At 37.9% G+C, this 20974-nt stretch overlaps 1 long non-coding RNA gene across 1 annotated transcript; it reads right to left on the reverse strand.

Annotated features, from left to right (window-relative positions):
• Positions 1–818: 818 nt before the first annotated feature.
• Positions 819–20747, reverse strand: LOC118539369 (uncharacterized). The gene is made up of 4 exons (XR_004919139.2): positions 20570–20747; positions 11631–11678; positions 7827–7975; positions 819–1417 (listed from the first exon to the last, which is right to left on the reverse strand). It is a non-coding gene; the product is annotated as an uncharacterized LOC118539369 (long non-coding RNA).
• Positions 20748–20974: the final 227 nt, after the last annotated feature.

Here is a 20974-nt window from a genome sequence, read left to right on the forward strand (position 1 = left end):
TCTCCCTCTCTCACTCCCCCTGCTGGTGTTCCCTCTCTTGCTGTGTCTCTGTCAAATAAATAAAATCTTAAAAAAAAAAAAAAAGAGTAAAATAGTCAAAACACTTTTTTTTTTTAAACATCAACTCAGTAGAAAATGCCCTTTGCATCACCACCCAGAGTACCTAGAAATACATATATAGGTTGATTTAGAAACTGAAACAAAAGATTTTTATGAGTAATCTACACGTCCAACGTGGGGCTGGTACTCGGAACCCCGATGTCAAGAGTTGCATGCTCTACGGACTGAGCCAGCAGGGGCCCCTGAAACAAAATTTTTTATTTATAAAACAATACTTACTGTTAAATAGAATAGAGTTACTATTAAATAGGATTTGATTCATTGTTGCAGGCATGCTTGCCTGTTCTTAAAATTCGTTCCAGGCTAGAGACATGAGGATAATGCTACATGCACAACCCAGGTGCTTTGTGCTTGATATCTATTCCTTCCCACTACTCTCAGTTATTTTGGTTAAAAATTCTGGTTCACACAAACACTTTGCTGTGTATTCTATTAATAACAATATACACTAATTAGCAACTGAAATTACAAATTTCAGCAGATTCTTTAACTTAATCCAAAATGGTGATAAACTTACAATCATTCTTCAATGTATTTGAATAACAAAGCATTAGTAAGTAGTTTTCTTCTTTGGGCATCAACTTTAATGCAAATATGGATTCAGGATTTTGAAAAACAAATGGATTCTTTTATCCAAATGTTTTTTCTTGATATTTCAAATTTCTTTATTGGAAATGTTTGAAGTTTGAAACAGAGACTTGCAATATCACTAATATCTTTAATTTTATTCCATTCAGAGTGTCTTTACTAATAATGTTCTCTTTCTGTGTCGCAAAATGTTGAGGACATAGAGTAACCATGGTGATTACTTAAAATGTATTTTGTAACTGTTGTATATATTCAGCATCTTGAAATATAGTGTTACTTTTTTCCTAAGGTTCCAAATCCAGGTATTAAAAAATGTTAAAAATATAAGTATATGTGCCAATTTTGTTGCTAAAATGCCATCTCCAAAAATGTTAGCCAAATGAGATTGCTTTTAAACAGAAAAACATGAATCCCAATTCTGAGTTCATATTACTTAATATTTTCTTACAACAACCAGTAACTCCAGTATGACATAACATATGCAAATATCAGCTAATGGAAAGGCTAAGCTGCTTCAACAATGACCCAACGATACAGTGGTTTACAGAACATAGACTTTTATTTATCGTTTAAGTCCTGAGCCAGGGGTGCGGGTTAGTATAGCAGTTCCAGGAAATCATTCAAAGACCATGTACCTCACATCTTACTGCTCCACTATCCTGGAAGGAGTTGTTCTCCCAAGATGGGTCCTAGGCAGGTTGCATTCTAGCTGATAGGGAGAGGAAGAGAGAGTATATGAGCCCAGGCCTCAGATGTAGAAGTCATGCAAATCCCTTTATTCCATTTCTTCCATCTTCTTCCATTCCCTTTCTTCCATATAGGAGATCCCAAATTTCCTATATTCCATTGGTGAGGACAGTTGCAGAGACACACTTGGATACAATATAGTTTATCTGGGACCTCGGGGCCCCCACCACAGATCTCTTCCTGTGGCAGTGGAAAAGGATTTGGTAGATGACCACCAATATCAGTGACAGCTCCAATTTGAACAAAATGTATCAAAAAGTAACAGTTCTCTTAATGAAATTAAACAACCATTGCTATAATTGTTTTCCAGAGATTCAGCAGAATTGTGAGGGTGCCAAATGTATGAACATGGTGAACAGTGATTTCAAGTGGCAATGTAGAAGGTAATTCCTAATAATATTTTAAATTACTCTGCTATGTTTCCTGGTCATATTTACTTCTGAATCACTTGCAATTCTATTACAATTTACCAGTTTAATTTATATTTTTCAAACAGTATTTTCCCAATTCTATCAAATTACTCAAACCAGTTATATGTTAGCTTAAATTTAAACAACACAATAAATCCTTCATAAAAATTATCATATATTTTGACATAAACTGAATGTATAATAACTTGAAGTATTAGTGCTCTCATTAGGTAGAATCATACAACCTATGTCTGCTCATACCTGGCTAATAAGTATTAATTCTATTCTGTATATTCTATGGAACTACATATGGACTGTATTATCACTCAACAGTACAGTTTTAAATTTCTCAGCTGATTTATCATCAAGAATCATATTCACCATGACCATGCATGCCAAGAAAAAAATTTTCTCTGCAATTATGTGAGTAATTTCTCTTTGGCCACACATATACAACCAAATATGATAGTAACACTTTCTCATTAACCAATGTAAATGGTGAAATGTGTTGACAAATTTGTCCTTTTTTGAAAATATTTGAGATCCTCATCAACAAGTTTGACTTGCTGTATTTCCAAGTTTGTTTTTTCCTTTTTGTAAGATTTTAAATTTTCATTTGCAATAATATCATTGCATCTTGGGAAAGAAGAACAAAGCTGGAGGCATCACACTTCCCGATTTCAAACTATATCACAAAGCTATAGTAATTAAAACAGGATGGTATTGGCATGAAAACAGACACATAGATCAATGGAACAGAATAGAGAGCCCAGAATAAATCCTTGCATATATAGTCAATTCATTTTCGGCAAAGGAGGCAAGAATGTACAATGTGGAAAGGACAGTTTCTTCAATAGATGGTGCTGGAAAAACTGGACAGGCACAAGCCAAAGAATGAAACTGGACCACTAGCTTACACCATACACAAAAATAAACTCAAAACCAATTGAAGACTTTGATGTAAGACCAGAAATTATAAAACTCCTAGAAGAAAACATAGGCATTAAGCTCCTTGACCCTGGTCTTGGGAATATTTTGGGGGGCCTGACTCCCATGGCAATGGCAGCAAGAGCAAAAATAAACAAATGAGACTACATCAGACTGAAAGGCTTCCGCACAGCAAAAGAAACCATCAATAAAATAAAAAAGCCACTATTGAATGGGAGAAGGAAGATATATATTTGCAAATCATATATCCAATTATGGGTTAATATTCAAAATATATAAAGAACTCATACAACTCAATAACAAACAAAAACTAAACAATCCAATTAAAAATGGACAGAAGATCTGAATAGACATTTTTCTAAACACATACAGATGGCCAACAGACACATAAAAACATGCATAACATTATTAATCATCAAGGAAATGCAAATCAAAACCATAATGAAATGTCAACTTATACCTGTTAGAATTGCTATTATCAAAAGAACAAGAAATAACAAGTGTTGGTGAAGATATGGGGAAAAGGAAATCTTAATGCATTATTGGTGGAAATGTAAATTGGTGCAGCCACTATGGAAAATAGTATGGAGTTTCCTCAAAAAATTAAAAATAGAACTACCATATGATCCAACAATTCCACTTCCGGGTATTTAGCTGAAGAAAATGAAAACACTAATTGGAAAAGATATAGGCACCCCATGTTCACTGCAGCATTATCTACAATAGCCAAGATATGGAAGCAACCTAAGTGTCCATCAGCTGATGAATGGATAAAGAAGATGTGGTATTTACATTTACACAATGGAATACTACTCAGCCATACAACAGAATGAAATCTTGCCATTTGTGACAGCATGGAAGGACACTGAGAGTATTATGCTAAGTGAAATAAGTCAGACAGAAAAAGACAAGTGCCATATGATTTCCCTTCGAAGTGGAATCTAAAAAACAAAACAAATATTTGAACAAATAAAACAGTACTCATAGATACAGAAAACAGATTAGTGATTGACAGAGGGGAGGGGAGTTGAGAGGTGGACAAAATGGGTGAAGGGGATCAAGAAGTACAAACTTCCAGTTACAAAATAAATGTCATGAGATGTAATGTACAACATGGTGACTATAGTCAATAATATTGTATTACAAATATGAAAGATGCTAAAGATGCTAAGAAAGTATATCTTAAATGTTCCCATCACAAACTTTGTATGGTGATGGATGGTAACTAGACTTATTGTGGTGATCATTTTGCAATGTGTACAAACATCAAATCATGATGTTGCACCTGAAACTAATATGGTGTTGTCAATTATACTTCAATAAAAATAAATTCTAAAAATACTACTTAATATATTAGTATATATTTTAATCAGCTAATATCTGGTTATTAATATTTTTAATACCTTCAACTATCTGGTAAAGTTTACATAAACTAATGATCTCTTAAAAAAAGAATATCACTGTAAATAATACATTTTTAGTGGTTTTGAGCATTTGAAAAGCTATACTTAAACCTTTTTTAAAAGGCTTACTTTTTTTTTTGGACTAAGCTCAAATAAAAAAAATGTATTGAAGAGAAGAAATATTTTTCCTAATGTTGTCACTCTTCATAAGTCCAAATCTGGCAGTTTAACCAAAACATGCTTCTGTGTTTTTTCACATCATCATTCTTATTTCTTCTAATAATAAAATAAACTATCTTACGAAGAATTTATGCAGGTTTGATTAAAATGTACAATTATTTGCAAAGTCAAAAAATCCCTAATGATTATGCCTATTCCAAAAATTCACACCGAAAATTATTAACTCACAACCAAAAGTTAATAGGAACTCTTGCTGCCCTTGCCAACAGTGGATAAATTCTTCTAAACCTCACTTCATAATTAACTGCAAATTACATTGACACAAATTAATCTATAAAACATTAACTCTCCTGATACAATTATGATCAAATCCAGAAAATCAAATGAAACACCAGTGAACAGAAGAGCAAATGGCTGGCTGGCTCCCAGCCAACGCACATAGTCATTATATCCCCTCCATCAGCTGTCACTCAACTCAGTTGACCCCAGTATTTGCTACAATGTGGACAGCATGACTTAGAATATAAGGTCACATTCCAGTATTGAAGATTCCATACTACTTCATTTCTAAAAAGAACACATTCTGGTGAAACAGACTAATTGATTTCACAACCCATTAATGGGTAGACCTGAAGTTTGGAAAACGTTAGACCAGTGGGAGATTTAAAAAGTCTATTGGTGGGAAGTATATTTATACAGTGAAAGAAAAGAAACTTAAAGGTAGAAGTTGAATAGGTAGGGGACAGCCAGCCTAACAGGTGAAATAGGCATCATAAGAAGATGGGAAACATAACATTTAGTGTACAGATAGTCATCGGTTTAGTGAGGGTCTGAAGGCCTATCTCTGAATAAGGAGGGAAAGACTGAAGACTGGGTTTTGGTGTGTTTAGGGATTTGTGGGACTTACACCTGATAGCTTGTTTTCCTTGTGAAACAGGAAGACATTTGGTGAATGTAGGAGATGTAAATAGAGGACCAAAAGTATGGAAGTGGGAAAGAGAGGTGACCAAGGATGCATAGGAAGCTTCCTTCAAGTGACGAGGGCCTTGGAAATACCCTGTTTATGAATGTTTATGGAGCAGCCCCAATTCAGCAAAATTTCCAAGTCTGGTGATATCTAGTGCATGTGCTATTATTGCTTCAGATGCTGACCACCCACATTGATGATGCTAAATCCAAATTTCCAGCTCAAATTTCCCTTTCAAGTTTATTTTGCCTAATATGCAAATCATTGATCTTTTCACTTATTCTGGTACCTAACTCACAGTATACTGAAGAAACTTGTTGGCAATATTGTTTAACCCAAATATGCACCAGTATAATCTGAAAGTAAAATAAGCATGATTTTGGATTAAATTCAGTTTTGTTTTCAGCCTAGGAAAATAGTATTTAATTTGAAGATGGCTTATAAAATCATTTGTGATCTTGAACATTTAAAAAAGCAAATGATTATTTGTAATACATTTTAAGTAATTTGTATAAAATATAGTGTACTTTCATTTAGCGAAAAATTTTAAATACCCCCAAATAGATAACATTAACAATTATTAACATTGAAAAATGATTCCTTTATTTGCAAAGAAGTTTCTATTTTAGTAAAAATTAATGTATCTGTGTACTTAAATATACAATTGAACTTTTGCTTCTGGCTATGATTCAGTACCTTGTATCAGAACAAACTTACTGTTGAAAGAAATTATAAAACTGAATTTAAAAAATTAAGATTGGTTGTTTGAAGGCATCGGAAACAACCAAGGCAGCCAGGACTTAAGGGCCAAGTTCCTAGAGAGAAGGGGAATGCATAGAAGTGGGCCAGATGTTCTCTTTTTTCCCTCGGAGCACTCACCAGTACATCACAGTGCATAGAAGCCAAGTCAAAAATGGTGGCCTGGAGAGGTCAGAGTTCCCAAAGTCTGGGAAAACAAAACTTGGAGTTCTGAGTTATTAAGGCAATTAGAACTTGAGGAACCAAGGTGCTAGGGAAAAGGGAAGCACACAGAGTTAAGGCTATATAAGGTTATAGATAACATTATAAACAATAAAGTAAATGATTCAAAGGTTTGACACCTGCTCATTAAAAAAAATTTAATGAATAGCCTTTCTCATAGTTGTGATATGTGTGTGGATATGTATATGTATATGCACATGTTCATATACTTCTATGTAAGTGAAGTAATATTATATATGCTCTTATACATTCTGCTTCTTTTCACTCAGTGGTATGTGACAGACAAGTTTTCTTTTTAAATGGCTGTTTATTTTAGCAAACCTTAATCAATCCATTTGTTGGTTCCACTTTTTACTATTATAAAGAAGTCTTCAGTGAACATTTCTGTGGTTATTATATTACTTCCCTATTAGAATATCTTCCTAGAGTAAATCTCTAGAAGTAGAAATACTGAGTCAAAAGGAACACACAGTTAAAGTGTTTGACAACATATTGGCAAACGAGATTCAAAGAACACAGATGTTTGCTTCCACCAACAGTGCACAGGAGAACCTGTATTTCTACTCTTCAGCATCACAACATATTGAAAATATTTTCCCCTTTTGCCAACTGAAGTAGTGAAAAAAGTCGTATCTAATTTTTGTTTTAGTTTATAACTAAACCTAAAAGATGAAGTTGAACATCTTATTTTTATTGTTTCATCTCTGCCTGTTCATGTCTTTTGCCCATTTAAAAAGTTAGGATATTACCTCTCTTTATTAATTTGTAAGAGCTGATTTTATATCAGGGATAGTAATTTTGTCACATAGAATGCAAATGTATTTCTTAAACTTGTAATTTGTTTTTTCACTTTGTTTATGATTCACTACATAGACATTTTAAATCGTTTGTGTGTGTGTGTGTGTGTGTGTGAGAGAGAGAGAGAGAGAGAGAACTTGGTAGCAGAATCCTCTTTATTAAGTCTCTTTCTCATTGTTGCCAGCAGTAATCTTCCAGAAAACCATGAAGAAACATGAACTTCTTCACAGATGTGAAAGCAAAGGAGAGTGTGTTGTATTCATCAGTAACCCAGGCAGAAGAAAACATGGGAGCTACTATACGCAATGTGGTGATGACAGAAATAGATAAATCCTTGGGAGAAGAGAAAGGGAATTACTGAAGATGTGACTTTGTAAAGTCTCCTCTGAGGCTTTATACTAATAGGAAATTCGAGTTCTTTAGAATGCTCCATACTTCACCCTCATCCATTCCAAGTCTTAGCTTCTTAAAATAGACCCTGTAGTAGGCCACAGCAGCTTCCATTAATGATTTAGAAGGGGAAGAATCCCTAATTCTGATATCATGTGTGCAGCAAAGGGAGATGTGCTCTCAGAGTTTCAATTTGAAATAAAGAATATATTCTCCTACAGGCACATTCTTATGCATGCTGATTAAATTGATAGGTGGAAACATTGTGATAAAGACAAGCATCCAGACACTTACAGGTTACTTTGCATTGTTTGACATCTGAATATTCTTCCAATTTGGGAGCATTTCCTCAGAAGTTTAGAGAAAGAACCCTGTCATCCTGTGGATGCTAATGTATGGCATCTATTTTTCCCTCATCAATGCGTCCATTTGAGATTCTGATTCTGAAACAAACACCAAAAAGAAGGAAAAGACATAGGTCCATGACAAGAATGTCCCTGTCACCACTTCTATTCAAGTGGTGGACTGACTAAAGATTATAGGCAATACAATGAAACAAGAAAGAAAGTACATGAGTTAAGAAAGGAATAAATAAAACAGCCATTATTTATGGATGATATAATTATCTACATGGAAAATTCAAAAGAATGTACAGAAAAATTGTCAGAATTAATAAGAGTTTAGCAAGATTTCTAGATGCAGTATCAATATAAAAAGACAATTGCATTTCTACTCATTAGCAAAAACAGAGTTTTAGTAGCATAAAATAACATAAAGCATCTAGGAATAAATATAAGAAAATATGCTCAGGTCCTTTGTACAGAATATTGTAAGTCTTTATTGAAACATTTTAAGAAGATTCAAGTAAATGGAGAGACATATCTTGCTTCTATAAAGACAAAATATTTGACAACGAACAATTCTAGTGAAATTCCCAACGGGTATTCTCATGGAGCACAAAAGGCTTAATTTAAAATTCATTTGGCTCTTTTGTGTAAATTAATTGACCATATACTCATGGGTTTATTTCTGGTCGTTCTATTACGTTCCATTGATCCATGTGTCTGTTTTTATGCCATATCACACTGTTTTAACTACCTTAGTTTTGTTATATAGCCAATGTAGGATAGCCAAGAATATACAATGGGGTCTCTTCAATAAATGATGCTGGGAAAACTGGACATCCACATGCAAAAGAATGAAACTTGACCACTATATTACACTCTACACAAAAATTAACTCAAAATGCATTAAAGACTTGAAACCATAAGCTCCTAGAAGAAAACATAGGTGGTAAGCTCCTTGACATAGGTCTTAACAATAATTTTTTGAGTCTGACACTGAAAGCACAGCAACAAAAGCAAAAATAAACACATGGGACCACATCAAACTAAAAAGCTTCTGCGTAACAAAGAAAGCACCACCAAAATGAAAAGGCAACCTACTAAATGGAAGAAAATATTTGCAAATAATATATCTGATAAGGGGTTAATATCCAAAATGTATAAATACCTCATACAACTCAATAGCAAAAACAAGGAATCTGATTTAAGAATGGGCAGAAGATGGGGCATCTGGGTGGCTCGGTCAATTGAACGTCTGACTCTTGATCTCAGCTCAGGTCTTGGTCTCAGAGTCATGAGTTCAAATCCTATATTGGGCTCCACGCTGGGCATGGAGCCTACTTTAAAAAAAAATGGGCAGAAGATCTAAATAGACATTTTTCCAAAGAAGACATAGAGATGGCTGACAGATACATAAAAAGATGCTGGACATCATTAACCATCAGGGAGATGCAAGTCAAAACCACAAGGAGAAATCACCTCATGCCTGTTTGAAGGGTTATTATAAAAAAGACATAACAAATGTTGATGAGGATGTGGAGAAAAGGGAACCCTTGTACACTGTTGGTGGGAATGTGAATCAGGGCAGCCACTACAGAAAATAGTTTGGAGTTTCTGTAAAAAATTAAAACCAAAGCTACCATATGACTCAGCAATTCCACTTTTGGGCATTTACCCAAAGAAAATGAAAACACTAACTCAAAAAAAGGTAATATACACCCCATGTTCATTGCAACTTTATCTACAATAGCCAAGATAAGAGAACAACCCAAGTGCCCATCAATGGTTGAATAAATAAAGAATTGTGGTATATACATGCAATGGAATATTATTCAGCCATAAAAAAGAATGAAATCTTGCTACTTACAACATGGATGGATCATGAATGCATTATGTTAAGTGAAATAAATCAGAGAAAGATGAATACCGTATGATCTCCCTTACAAGTGAATCTCAAACAAACAAACCCAAACTCATAGATACGGAGAACAGATTGGTGATTGCCAGAGACAGGTGGTTGGAGGTGGGAGAAATGGGTAAAAAAAACTTAAAAATAAAAAAAAATTTTTTTAAGTAAAAACAATTTGTGAGATTGTGTGATCAAATTAAAGGAAAATATTTTCTCAAATTTAATTAGCTATGCATGTTGCTGTAAAAACCAAAGGTCTTAAAACCCACAACACTTTTGATGATTCTCACACATACAACAAGCAATTCTCAGACACCCAGGTGGTGTCTGAGAATTCAACTCAATTCTGACACCATCGACCTGGAGACATCAGGTTCCATCCGAACAAAGGTTCAGTCCTGCATGACTGCCCTCCCCGATCCACCCCACTTCAGATGTCAGTCCCAAGCTCAGATCGTTATCTATGTTTCTGACCAGCTACAGACGGAGGTTCCAATGACTCTCTCCAACTCAGGATGGCAATCATGAGTCTAGGTTGTTACTTGTACTTCTGACTGCCTGGCTATAAATCAGAGGTTCCCATGAGGCCCTCCTCAGGTTCAATTAATTTGCTACAGTGGCTCACAGAACTCAGAGAAACATCTTTCTCACCAGATCACCAGTTTATTGTAAAAAGATATAGCTCTGGAGCATCCAGATGGAGAGCTGCATAGGACAAAGTAGGTGGGAAGGGGTGCTGAGCTCCCATGCCATCTCTAGGCAAGCCGGTTTTTCCAAATCTCCACGTGTTCACCAGCCTGGATGTCCTCTGAACCCTGTCCTTTTGGGGTTTTATGAAGGCTTCATTATATAGGCACAGTTGATTAAATCATTGGCCATTGGCAATTGATTCCAATTCTAGATGACCAGATGACCAGAGGTGGGGGGAGGATTTCCTGACTCATTTGCTTAGGTGAGGGTGGGAAGACTGCAAATTCCCATCCTCCAGTCACATGGTTAGGTCTCCTGGCAACCAGCCCTCATCCTGAGATAGGGGCAAGAAGTCATGCATTAATGCATTAATGTAACAAAAGACACCTTTAGGGCTCTCACCACTTAGGAAATTCTAAGAGTTTTAAGAGCTCTATGCCAGAAATGGGAGGAGGACCATATATACATATATATATTTCTTTTTATAAATTACAATCTCACAACATGTCACAGAGGAACATATAAGTGTGATTTCATTTATATAAGGTAAAAAAAAAAAAAGGTAGCACTAACAAGCTGTATAGAGTTTGGGGACACAAACATGTAATAAAACTATATAAAAAATCCAGGATTTCAGTTACCTCCAAGATAAGGGAAGTTATTAGAAAAGTACTCAAGGAGCTTCAAAATCATGATTTAGCAGTAGCTACAAAATCGTTTACTTTATTATTCTTTAAACTGTTCAAAAATGTTATATCCCCTCTTTTGGGGGGTTATGATTTTCCCCTACAACTTAACAAAGTGAAGGAGCAAGGGACAGTTTGGAATTCATTTCCGCACTGATATGCAATGATTCCCACAGCATCTGGTGGCAATAGCCAGATGGAGCTAGGTGTGGCACAGCTGGTTAACCCACCCCCTACCTGGAGACTTGATCTGGAAACCTCTTCACTTGGTCTCCTTTGGATTTGGCCTGTTTTTTCTAAGCCTAAGTTCTTCTGCCTTTCCATTAAAATTCTGTGAACTACCAGATATCCTTCCAAAAAATTGTCTTTCTCCTTAACCAGAGAAACTCCTTTATCAGAGTTGGTTGCTGCTGTTTAAATCAGTAAAGAAATATGGTCATGGCCATGAAAGGAAGTAAACAGTGCTTACCTGAGGATCTGGAGGGGCACTTCGCCAAGATGGGGTTGGGAGCCTGACCTGAAGGATGGGTAGAAGAGAACGAGGTGACTGGAGTGGAAGACAAGGGTTCCAGGCTCCTCAGGTTAAGCCTCTTCCAATGCCTCCCTTGCCATGTGGTTTGCTTGGGCCATCCCTGCCTTGCTCCTCCCCTCCTGGTAGGTCTCTTTTCTTTAGATACCTTAGATAAGCCCTCCATTTTATGGTATCTCCCGGTAGCGTTTGATATCATGACCCCTCTTTTCTTGAAACACACTCCTCTATTGCATTCCGTGAAACCACATTTCCCTTGTTTTCTTGCAAGTTTTCTAACTGTAGTTTCTAAGTGTACTTCTAATTATCTTCTTTACTGACTCTCATGAGAGCAACCTCACACCTCAATCCTAGCTTTCTTTTTCTCATGGTTTTCTCCGCTTCTCTCTTTCTTTCCCTCTTTTCTGCCCCTTCTCTTTTTTATCTCCCCCTCCCACCCCCCCATAGGCTATCACATCTCTTCTCTTTTTTTTAAAAAAAAGATTTTATGTATTTATTTGAGAGAGAGAGAGAGAGAGAGGAGCAGCAGAGGGAGAGGGACAAGCAGACTCCATGATGGCACAGAGCCCAACTCAGGGCTCAATCCCAGGACCCTGAGATCATGACCTGAGCTGAAATCAAGAGTTGGTTGCTTAACCAACTGAGCCACCCAGGTGCCCCTCTTCTCAGAGCTTTTAAAGCTGTCACTGTGCTGATCACTTTCCAGCTCAGGTATCTCTTCTGGGTGCAAGAAATTTATTAAGAGTCAAGGAGGAGGTAACCATGCCTGTTTTGCTCACTGTTAAATGCCCAATACCTAACATGGTGCCTGGCCCATGATGGTTGTTCAATTCAAATATATATGAATGTTTGAGTGAATCATTATACTTACATTACTCCAGGTGTCTGGAAACATCTATCTTTATGTTTCTATTAGATGTTATGGCTTGTATTGAAACTTTAACTGTCCATTTACTATGGGAACAAATAAACTATAGCAAATCTTTTTGGAGGTAGGTATACTTTTATTTTAAAATTTTTTTTGAATGGCTGAACATTCTTTTTTTTTTTAAATTTAAATTCAATTGGCCAACATATAGCACATCATTAGTTTTTGATGTAACGTCCAATAATTCATCAGTTTCATATAACACCCAGTGCTCATCACATCATGTGCCCTCTTTAAAGCCCATCACCCAGTTACCCCATCCCCCCACCCACCTCCCCTCCAGCAACCCTCAGTTTGTTTCCTATAGTGAAGAGTCTCTCATGGTTTGTCTCCCTCTCTGATGACTTCCCATTCAGTTTTCTCTCCCTTCCCTTATGATCCTCTGCACTATTTCTTATATTCCACATATGAGTGAAACTATATAATTGTCTTTCTCTGATTGACTTATTTCACTTGGCATAATTCCCTCCAGTTCCATCCACATCAATGTAAATGGTAAGATTTCATCCTTTCTGATGGCTGAGTAATATTCCATTGTATATATATATACCACATCTTCTTCATCTATTCATCTGTTGAAGGACATCTTTTAGATAAAGGATTGCATTTGGTTAGCAAACTCTGAGAGACTCACTGAGTCAATAATCAGTAGTTGGAAGAAAAGCAATTTTCTCTTGGAACTAAGGAGTGAATACAAAAGCAAACAAAATGAACTTTCAGGGAAGATGGCAGAGTAGGAGGACCCTAAGCTCACCTTGTCCCACAGATAACAACTCTATAACACTCACATCCGTGCAAATTACCCAGAAAAAATGAAGACTGGCAGAACAAACTCCACAACTAAATGTAGATAAGAGGCCACACTGAAGAGCGTAGGAAGGGCAGAGATGGGGTAGGGAGCTAAACCCCATGGATCTGGCCACTAGACAGAGGGAGCCACGGGTGTGGAGAGTGATGAGAATCAGACTTTCACACCAGGAGGCTGCACAGGGAATACAAATCCCCATAGCATTTGACTTTGAAAATCAGAGGGCCAAATTTCATGAGTACTTATAACCAGTGGGATGTAAAGTCTGTAACTTTGAAAATCAACAGGCTTGGCTCTGGGAGAGCCCAGAGGGCGATAGGAAGCTGAGTCCCTGCCCTTAAAAAGACAGTGCAACAAACAGCCCTCAGAGATACAGCTTAGAAGCAGTAGTTTCAAAACTCCTGGAGCATATGGGAAGGAGAGTTAGTTACTCATCTCAGACTTCACTAAGGGACCTCTCTAGAAACAAAGGAGCTGGTGGGCATCACTTCCCTCCTGCTTCCCCCAGCATAATCTTACAGCCTCCTGCAGGAACCAGCCCTGCACAGGCATTCACTATCTAACTTGCTTACACTGTGCCCTGCCCTCTCCAGCTGGACCTGCCTCAGTCCTGGTGCTGCAGGTCACCTCCCCAGGAAGACTGGTGTAAACCTTGCCAAAACTGCATCTCCCAAACTCCTGCAGAGGACACAAGCACCTTGTTAAAACTACCCTCTGATGGGGCACCTGAGTGGCTCAGTCAGTTAAGTGGCAATTCTTGATTTCAGCTCAGGTCATGATCTTGGGGTCCTGGGATCAGTCCCCAATGTCGGGCTCCATGCTCAGCAGGGAGTCTGCTTAAGGATTCTCTCTCCCTCTGCCCCTCCTCCTATTCTCTCTTTCTCTCTCTCTCAAATAAATAAAAAAATCTTTTTTAAAAAACTGCACCCTCCACCCATATAGCTAAAACATGGAGGGGAGAGGAGTAAAGAATGAATTCAAACTTAAGTGACCGTCACTTCATATAGACTGTTAAATGCAGAAGATGTTGTATACAAATCTAAGGTAGCCACAAATTAAAAACCAGTAATAGATATGCGAAGAATAAAGAAAAAGGAATCCAAGTTTATCACTAAAGAAAGTGAACAAACCATGAAAGAGCAAAAAAAGAAAGGATCAGAGAAAAACTACAAAAACAAGCACAAAATAAGTAACAAATTCACAATAAATATGTATCTATCAATAATTACTTTGAAAGTAAATGGACTAAATGCTCCAATCAAAAGACATAGGTGACAGAGTGGATAAAATATAAGACCCACCTATATGCTGCGTACAAGAGATTCATTTTAGACCTGAAGTCACCTACAACTTGAAAGTGAGGGGATGGAGAAACATTTATCAAGCAAGTCGTTATCAAAAGAAAGCTGGGGTAGCAATACTTACATCAGACAAAATAGACTTTAAAGCAAAGACTGTAACAAGAGACAAAGAAGGACACTATATAATAAGAAAGGGGACACTCCAACAAGAAGATATAACAATTGTAAATATTTATGTACCCAACATGGGCACATTCAAATACATAAAACAGTTAATAACAAACATAAAGGAAATAATCAATAGTAGTACAATAATAGTATGGGACTTTAACACCCCACTTACATCAATGGACAGATCATCCAAACAGAAAATGAATAAGGCAACAGTGGCTTCCAATGACACACTGGACCAAATGGATTTAACTAGATAGCAACATGCAAAAGAATGAAACTGGACCACTCTCTTACACCATACACAAAAATAAACTCTAAATGAATTAAAGACATAAATCTGAGACCTGAGACCTAAAAATCCTAGAAGACAACACCGGCAGTAATTTCTCTGACATCGTTTGTAGCAATATTTTTCTAAATAAGTCTCCTGAAGCAAGGGAAATAAAAGCAAAAATAAACTATTGGGACTACAACAAAATAAAAACTTCTGCATAGTGAGGGAAATAATCAATTAAACTAAAAGGCAACCTCTTGAATGGGAGAAGATTATTTGCAAATGACATATCTGATAAAGGGTTAGTATCCAAGATATATAAAGAACTGATACAACTCAACACCTAAAAAACAAATAATCCAATTAAAAAATGGGCAGAACACATGAACAGGAATTTCTCCAAAGAAGACATACAGATGGCCAACAGACACATGAAAAGATGCTCAACATCACTCCATGTCGGGGAAATGCAAATCAAAACTACAATGAGATGTCACGTCACACCAGTCAGAATGACTAAAATTGAAAACAAAAGAAACAACAAGTGTTGGTGAGAGTGTGGAGAAAAAAGAAAGCTTGTGCACTGTTGGTGGGAACGCAAACTGGTGTAGCCACTGTGGAAAACAGGATGGAGGTTGCTCAAAAAGTTAAAGATAGAACTACCATAGCACCCAGTAATTCCACAGCTACTGGGTATTTACGCAAAGAAAATGAAAACACTAATTCAAAGGGATACCTCAACCTCTATGTTTATTGCAGTATTATTTACAATAGCCAAATTATGGATGCAGCCCAAGTGTCCATCGACAGATGAATGAATAAAGAAGGTGTGGTACATATATACAATGAAATATTATTCAGCCATAAAAAAGAATGAAATCTTGCCATTTGCAACAACATGGATGAAGCTAGAGAATATAATGCTAGGTGAAATAAGTCAGTCAGAGAAAGACAAACACCATATAATTTCACTCATATGTGGAATTTAAGACACAAAACAAATGAGCAAAGACAAAAAGAGAGAGCAACAAACCAAGAAATAGACATGGACTCCTAATTATAGAGAAAAAACCTGATGGTTATCAGAGGGGAGGTTGGTGGGGGGATGGGCGAAATAAGTGATGGGGATTAAGAGTACCCTTATCGTGATGAGCACTGAGTAATGTAGAGAATTGCTGAATCACTATGTTGTACACCTGACACTAATTTAACACTACATGTTAACTACACTGGAATTAAAATAAAAAACTAAATAATAAAAAAAGAACCAAGCAAAATGGACCTCACTTCTCCAATCTCCAATGGTTCTAACATGGAGGGGTCCCTCAGGGAGGCTGGGAAAGAGAACTAGAATCAACCAGGCATACCTGACTGGTAGGAACTTGGGCAGCAATGTGCTACTCCAGAGTACAGCTCTGCTGGGTGCGGCGTAGGCTCTGGGGGGTGAAACATGGTGTGAAAGAGCAAAATGGTGAAACATGGTGTGCACTCTAAGTGGCTGTCGGAGCTGACTGGCTCAGGGGTAGGACAGGTTCTGAAAACAAAGTCTGAATCCTGGGCCTGCTTTTTTTTTTTTTTTAAGATTTTATTTATTTATTTATTTATTTATTTATTTATTTATTTATTTATTTATTTTAGCGAGAGCTAGCGCCAGCGGGGGAGGGGCAGAGGGAGCGAGAGAGAGAATCTCCCAGACTCCGAGCTGAGTGCAGAGCCTGACTCAGGGCTTGATCCCATGACCCTGAGAACACGACCCTGAGATCACGACCTGAACTGAAATCAAGAGTCGGGAGGTCAACCGACTGAGTCATCCAGGCACCCCACAGGGCCTGCTTTTTAAAGAAGACACTTTTGGTCCTAGGAGTAGGAGGAAATGAAAATTGCGTGTTAGGCCCAGAAACTATGCAGGGATATCCTCTAGAGCAATCCTCTGACCTGCCTCTGTCACACTTAGAAATTTATGCTGTAGATGGGGCGCCTGGGTGGCTCAGTGGGTTAAGCGTCTGTCTTTGGCTCAGGTCATGATCCCGGGGGTCCTGGGATCGAGCCCCACATCAGGCTCCCTGCTGAGCGGGGAGTCTGCTCCTCCCTCTCCCTCTGCCTGCTGCTCCCCCCTGCTTGTGCTCTCTCTCTCTCTGTCAAATAAGTAAAATCTTAAAAAAAAAAAAAGAAAGAAAGAAATTTATGCTGCAGAAATGTTCTGTTTTCACAAACCTTGAAGAGATTTTTAAAGAAATTCAGAGGAGAGGAGGCTGAATATTTCTCCTCTGTGACTAATTTTTTGATTTAGGGGGAACATGTTTTTTAAGCATAGGTCATGTCCCTCAGAAGCTTATGGGTTTACTACACAAACAAATGTAGGAGGGAAGGAACAAGCAATGTTTGAAGGGGAAAGGAATTCTGCCTGCCCTTCTGCTGGGAGGGCCCTCGAGTTAGCTGCAGGCAAGCCCAAAAAGGAACACTTTCCTTTTTATCTTTACAATTGGACTGGGGTTTAATACTAAAGATAATATGTACACTTGATTTAATACTTTATCAAGTGAAAATAAAAATCAAATTATTATAACTATTAATCTTCACTGTACAGGTAACCCCAACTTATGAATGGCTTATAAACCCCAAAATATTTTGTTAGGTCTGTGCTTGGAAATGTTATAAATATGGCTACATTCTCAAACTCACAAAATCTTATTTAATCCATCATGAAGATGAAATATTCCTAAGTGTAGCTTAGTAGTCCCAGAAAGAGAGACCTGACGACCACCTCATACTCTGAATCCTAAGCCCTAAGACTCGTGAGTCCTGAGACCTCTAGATCCCTGATGAGTTTGTCCATAGGGAAGAATGGGGGGAGGTGCCAGGGGCTGGAGAGGCCCCAGATAGTCGTGCCTGGTGGTCTCCCCAGCAATGGTGGGGAAGGACTCCTGGATGAGGGTGTCAATGGTTGAGGAAGATTCCTGGAGAAGAGGATATCAGTCACAGGGGAGGACTTGTGGGCACGTGGTAGTGGTCATTCATTTGTAAGTATTATTGCAAGACAGAAGATGTCTGTACATATAGTAGTTTTTAAATATTTCATTCTTTTTAAAATGTCTATCACCATACAAAATTACTACAATATTATTCGCTATAGTCTGTAAGCTGTACTTTTCATTTCTGTGACTAACTGACTTTATACCTGGACATCTGTACCTCTTAATCTCCTTCACTTATTTTACCCATCCCCCCACCCCCTCTACCGGGGTGATGTATACCACTTCTCTCGAAAATCAGCATTTGACAGGTGTTGTAGAGCAGATAATTTGACTCTGAGGACTTTGGTAAGTATCCAATTTGGAGGAATGGGAGAGTTCTAACTTGTTTATTGGAAAGTTATTACCCATATATATTAAATACCATGTGAAAAAATGACAAAAGTTGACATTTCCCACGAAAATTCAACTTCTTCACCTTCTTGTATACAAGGTTATCCACACCTTCATGGAAGTGAGCTCTTTTTTTTTCTACCTATGCAGAGAAGATTTTAAAAATATGAATTCCTGGGATAAAGATTCTGATTGGTAACTACAATGAAATCTTCTGTGATGTCTATGGCTTCATTTCCAAATTTTGAAGTTCAGACAAGAATTTATAACATTTAGACTTCATAAAAATGTTTCCTTCTATAGAAAATAATAAATATAAAAACAAAATGACCAAAAATGAATGACAAATTGAGAAAAACATTTACAATATATACAACAAAGGCTTAATATCTCTAATAATGGGGTGTTATATAGACAAGAAAAAGAGTAACACCAGAGAAAATTGAACCAGAAAGGAGAAAAAGGTGATCACATAAGAAGAAATACAAATAACCAACAAACCTTTGAAAAGGTGTTTAAGCTACATGTTCAAAACTGAACACATAAAATGTTAAGAACTGTGGCACCTGGGTGGCTCATTGAGTTAAGCGTCAGACTCTTGGTTTCAGCTCAGGTCATGATCTCAGGGGCATGAGGTGGAGCCCAGTGTCGGGCTCTGAGCTCAGTGCAGAGTCGGCTCGAGATTCTCTCTCCCTCTCCCTCTGCCCCTCCTGCTTGTGCTCTTTCTAAAATAAATTAACAAATCTTTTTAAAAAAAATAATAGCTTTATTGAGATTCAACTCATTTACCACACAATTTACCCATTTAACCTGTAAAATTTACTGATTTTTCAGATGTTCACAGGGTTATACCATCATTACTACAAACTCCCAGGAGGGAAAATTATGGGTGGCAACTGCGCAGCTTCTGTCTACTTATTTCCCCATCCCACAGCAAGAGGATGACCTAAGTGGTTGGTAGACTTAGAAAAAGGGACTGAGTATTTCGGCTCAGCCTCGTCTGGGCTTCTGTTCCTTTTGGAACCAGCCCTTCTGCAGGACACATACATTCTCTGTCCCTCCATCTGATAAGGCTTGAGGTGGCTCAGTGGCCCGTGTTGATAAGTATACAAGGCGGCCCTCTATAGCACACGTGAGCTCCCTTCTACTGGTCCAGCTCCTATCAGTAATCAAAACCTGATTTTGCCCTCCGTCTGTCTGGTTCCTGCATTGATCACTCAGTTGTTCACAAACACAGAAAGGGATGAAGGTAGGGTTGTTTATTAACCTCTTGCAATTCCTAGTGAGAATGAGTGAGAAGTCAGAACGAAAGCTTAGCTGGGGTGTGGGGGCAGGGAGGCACACTTTGAAAATGACTAGCTTCGCTGAATATATTTATTTTACAGAAAAGATTTGTAAGGCACAAAGATATTAGAGAAGTTTGAGTTTACATGGTTAGTTCCAAGAAACTTTGAGTGAGAACCCAGAAATCTTGACTTTTTGAACCAGTGCTCTTGACCTGTCATTTCTCAAATAGTTAACACACTGTACATGGGAGCCAAAGTTCATAACATTCACCGGTGTGCACTTGTCCTTCCTCCAAAAAAATATTTTCGGAGGGAAGTTATTGCCACATATAAGAAAACAGAAAATTCCTTATGACATTACATGCCTATTTCTTAGGTATATTTGAAACTCTCTTACCTTCAACTTAAACTATCTTAAACTGAATCCTGAAAAAACCATGACTTGGTTCACATATATATTAAAAAATGATTACAATTTCCTCAGACTTGATCTATTTTTCCTGTCGGTCACATAAAGATATGTCAGAATGAGGTATTACGATGTCCTTGGAAGAAGTTAAATCGGCTGTGATTTAGTGAACATTCTCATTCCATACATTAAAGAAAGTATCTTTTGAAATCTTGGAAAAAATACAGAAAAACTGTTTGAAAGTTTAAAAGAAAGTATGCACTACTTCGTTCAGTAAGCTTTGTGAAGTGCCACATTCTGTGAAGACGCCCCGCTGTTGCCATCACTCACGTACCACCATTGCGAATGCCGATGGCGACTGCTCTTGCCACCTGGGAGGCAGGCGGGAGCTGAAAGCCCGGCTTCTGCAGTCCGCAGCGGCTGAGCGAGGCCACCGCACCTGGAGCCCCGGCCGAAGGGGCTCTAACCACAGCCGGGCGGCTCCTTCCTCCGAGTCCGGCAAGTCCACAGCGCTTTTCTCAGGCGCATGCGCACAGGCCTGCCGCCCGCCCCGCAGGACTCGTTAAGCTTGCGCAGGTCTACTCCTGCCTTCCCTCCCAATTCTCTCTCCACTGACCCCTCCCCTCCTTAACCTCTACACCCCACTTTCGCCCCTCTCTGGGGACAGACTTGTTCACAGACAACTGATGGCCCAAAGCGAGAGGAGAGCAAACAGACTCACTGAGGCTTGCAGTAGGAG

Source organism: Halichoerus grypus, chromosome 9 (assembly GCF_964656455.1).
Source record: "Halichoerus grypus chromosome 9, mHalGry1.hap1.1, whole genome shotgun sequence".
NCBI classification, from domain to species: Eukaryota; Metazoa; Chordata; class Mammalia; order Carnivora; family Phocidae; genus Halichoerus; species Halichoerus grypus.